We start from the raw sequence: 4,558 nt of genomic DNA, 5'->3' as shown, positions 1-4,558 counted from the left end.
GATGACAACTCCCTGTCACTCACTTCAGCACCCTCTCTGAAAATCCACAGAGCATACAGCAATACAGTCTTCTCAGAAAAGGAAAGCACAATGAAGCCATCAAGAACAAAGAAACAACCCTGGCTGAACAGAGAGATGAACAAAAGCCTGACAAGGAACAGTGGAGAAAATAAAGAAAGGTTGTTTTCTAATTATACTTTCATTTTAAATGGAGAAGTGTTGGGGTGAGAACCTGCAGGGGAGCTGCCTCAGTCAGCAGAATGAAAGACAGCCTCTGTGACTTGCTTTCAGATAAGACATCATAAAGCTGATAGCTCTCCAAGACCCTGAGAAACCACACTTACAAAAATATACACAGGCGATTTGCTTCGGAAAGTCTGCATGAGAAAGGCATTTGGCAGACAAGAAAGAATCAGAAGCTTCCAAGAAAAGTGTCTCCTTGTACTTTAAAGTCACAAATCAAACCAGTTGGGCCTTGAAGCTTCAAATTTACCTTCCTCTCTTGTCCTCCTCATTGCAGGCTGGTGCCTTGGATTGCTACTGAGTGGTTTGGTGGGTCACACCATGGAATTTATAGACTGCAAACTCATTCTAAACACAGCTAAAAGTCACTGTGAAGCCTCAGTGACTGCCCTTTCCAGTTAAATTGCCAGGGCCTGTACTACCTAAGACACCCAAAGCTTCAGAGTCTCAGAGGGAGTTTATACAATGGCCTTTGCAAAGGCAGCTTGACATCTCGGGAGCTTGGGAACACCACACACCACTCAGAAAGGAGGAAGTGGTGGGGAGAGCAAGAGCCTAAAAACGCATACAAAGCTCTTCTGAGAATATTGGAAATTTCTGTCATGCTTGAGCATGGTCACCATCATAATTGTTCTCTGTATTACATAATCTCGTTTAACATGAAATCCATAATTATAGCAAAACACATCCTCCACATGGGAAAAGTAATAGCTACAGGAAATTTGGCAAAGTCACTAGCTCAGGAGGCTTTCTGAAAAAGGACCACCTGGTAATATACTGTACTACAACAATGCTGGGGGAAGCACTAGAGTTTCTCCGTATTGTGTTAAAGATTAAAGATAGTGGCACAAATATGGCACTCAAAAGCCATGTTATTTTAAAAGGCAGCTACACTTCTGCACTGCAAGCCAACCCATGGCACAATACAGCACTCTGCACGTACAGAGCTGCGATGTTCCTCTTCTAAATCCCTCAAACCTCTCTTCCACGAGATCTACAAAGCAGCCCTGTGCAGCATGGGTTGGGAAATCGTAAAATTCACATTATCTGCTCCTCCTTACATTTCCACGGGTATTGCAGCTCAGCAATCCTCTCCCAGGGCTGTGCCCTCTGAGGGGAGCCAGTTTTCTGTGATTTGCTCAGATTGTACCTAGAGAGATTAAGCTCTGATTTTCAGAGGATCCCTAGATATTGTAAGAGGGGGGAAAAAACCCCAAACCAATCCTGACTTATGAACAAAGCATTTGAAAGTCTGGAAACTCTGCTCTAAGATTCCACCAGCACCTCTCCAGCTCAGCATGTCCTGTCCTCAGGGAAGCCCAGACATAGTTCCCTGTATTCTATATGAGTACTTTTCTAACAGAAACCATCTCTCCTCACAACAGCAGCTTGTTAGCCACTTCAACAAAAATTACTGACTACCTCAAAAGCCATTTACCTAGAAACCCTGCCTGGACAAGTCAGCTTCACTACTTGGTTTTGTCTACCATGTGCAAGTCAAACCCTTCTCCCAGGTTTGCCTCATGTCAGGTGAGGGTATCTATCACTAACACTCCACTGGGCTCTCTAGGCAGACCACAAGCAATTCTTGCCCTCCTTAGTTGTCTCCTGTTTTGACCGAGGCTTGGTACTCATCCAGAGACCAAGACCACTAGAACCACGTTTTCAGTGCCAGTTCCAGATGAAGTGTGCTTCATCTTGCTTGGAGAATTTTTATAGCTTCTAAAAACCACCTGTCCCACAACATTCACAATGGGCTGAACGAAAGGCACTTCAAATATTCAGCTGTCTGTGATACAGAAGACAGGCTGACGTACAGCAGGGCTTCATTGCAGAATCTACATTCACATTTCCAGAGTTTCCAATGCTTTGCTACAAGTTGTACTTTCCAGTTCCTCTGCTTATAAATCTGTTATTTCCAATTATTTTTATATCCACAGTGAACTAAAGACTGCTTTACAAGGAGAAGCAATTGTGTTTGTCCCAGGTTTGCTGTCTTAAAGAGGAGTTGTACTTGCACAATTTTTCATTAGAATCTACTACTGCTTCTGTAGCTCTGTTCAGTGAAGGATCTAGAGCTGCCTTTTGGAGCAGCTGGGGCACCTCTGAAAACCACTGCCAGCTGAGGAGCCACATTTGGGACAAATTTGGAAAGACACAACATAATCTTCTTGGCTGAGGAAAGCAGTTACCCATTTCTCAAAGGTCAACCTTCAGGATCATCTCTTCCAGTTTAGATCAATCCACCAGTCACAACTGCTCCCTGACAGATGAATACAAATGAAAAGAAACCACAGCAAAACCCCCACCTTCCCTTTCCTAACGTAATGGCATCTGTAGGTAGATATTGGAAGTAATTCACATTACATTGACAGATGTCCCAGGGAACTGACTGGCCTAAGCAGCCAGCAGCTACAGTTCACAGGTTGGCTGCAGCAGAGGGTAAGAACTGCATCTGGAAGCACACTTGTGCAATTGCATGAAGAATTTTAACTCCTTTTAGGCTTGGAAAATGCCTTGGCTCTACACAGCTCATCAGAGGCAAAAGTACTGTAGCAACAGAAAAGCGAGGCTCATTGGGCACTAACGTGGCAGTCCTTCCTTTTTCTAACTATTTCAGGAAAGAATATTTCTCATCTTTTAGGCTTTTTGTTCTTCTAAAAGCTTAGGACAGAAGGAGTAATGGCTCAGTCAGATGCTACCTGCCATTTGCGTGTGCAGCTTTGCCAGCTTGTGGTAGATCTACACAGCAGGATGGAGGCAGTACAGTCATGCATCCTGGTGCAATCCAGCTGAAGATATGGGTGATGACACCATCCAAGATAAGAAAGCAGCCAGAAAAATTCTCCAGAAACTGGAGACTATATCCCCCCCTCTAGCTGGGAGCACAGACTAAAGGGCACACTGCTCTGTCCTTCTCCTGCTGCCATACTCCATCCGACTCCTTGGCAGATCCTCTTTTTAACCACTGTCCTCTCCCAGTGCAGCCAGCAGCCAGCCCACAAGGGCTATGCTCCCAGCAGCTCTTGCTGCCCAGTCTCATAGCTTAACAACTCCCCTATTTTACTCCAGCTTCCCCAAGAATAATCAGCTGCTTGCTGGCTTTAAGATGTGAACAAATGCAGATGGAATTCCTGTGGAACTCACTTGAACAGCAGTGGCTGTCCAAGCACTGGCACACAGGGTATCCCAGTGCAGTACTGCCACTGGTGAGAGCCCCTGCAGCCTGTGCTCAGGGAAGCTGCCACTGGCCCTGTAGGACCTGCTGCTTGATGACAAAGTTAAACCAACTCAACTCGAGCATGCAGCCCTCTTGTCCCTCAATTTCTGAGCCAATCAACCTCAACATCTAACTCTGAATGAGTGCTTTCCAGTTCACCTGCAACTTGCAAATGCCAAATCCAACAAATGGCTCACACTGCAGTAATCCTACCATTCCTCCAAGGCAGCCTCGTGCTCTTCCTCCTCAGCAAGAGTGCTCAGGAAGCCTGTGGCACTTTCTGCCTCACTGCTGCTAAGAAGTGAATATAGCCCAGGGTCAGAGAAAGAGGTGGGGACTTGGCTCCTCTCCTTGGGCAGCAGGGCAGTATGGATTTGCACAAAATTTGTTCTACTGGAGAGGTGCTGCTCCACCTGCAGCTGCACCAGTTTCCCCAAAATAAGTTCTAAAATGACCAGTTATGCCATTTTCTGTTTTCTAGAGCACACATTTCTTCCATTAGAAAGGCAGGGAGAAGGGTACTACTCTAGCAGAAGGGACAATGCCATGGGTGTCCTGCCCCAGTTTCAATTCCTGGTCCTGGTTTCCTTGTTCCCCCATGATGACAGGAGCTGGAAGTGCACTCAGGCCCTGGATCCAGAGGGGTGGAGGTGGGGGTGAGAGGGGAAGGAGGAAGAAGGCAAGAGAAAGAGGAGGACATGTTATGCTCCTGAGCAATTCCCGCTATTAAGTCAACCAACTGTTGGGTCATGTCTTGGTTGCAGAGGACAGCAAGTCATCCATCACACATTTCCTTACCTCTCCCCAGTCCCCCCAAACCGTCACCCTATCCTGAAAGATTTCAGTGTGATATGATTGTAAACAGTTAACGATTCCTCCAGTGCTAAGCCCACTACAAGCTGGGCCCACCCCCTCCCCCATTATGTACAATACATTCACCAACAACAGAAATTTATTTAGAAAGGCAACAGGTTAAATTCTGTAAACTGGATCCAGCTCCAAAACACACACGTTAATACTACAAGTAAAATTCCATCATCGTCCTCTTCCACCCTGAAAAATATACCTGAGTTTAGCAGTCAATGAAAGTTTCCA

Source organism: Corvus brachyrhynchos, unplaced genomic scaffold (genome assembly GCF_000691975.1).
Source record: "Corvus brachyrhynchos isolate BGI_N302 unplaced genomic scaffold, ASM69197v1 scaffold191, whole genome shotgun sequence".
NCBI lineage: Eukaryota > Metazoa > Chordata > Aves > Passeriformes > Corvidae > Corvus > Corvus brachyrhynchos.
Note: the sequence above shows the minus strand (reverse complement) of the source record.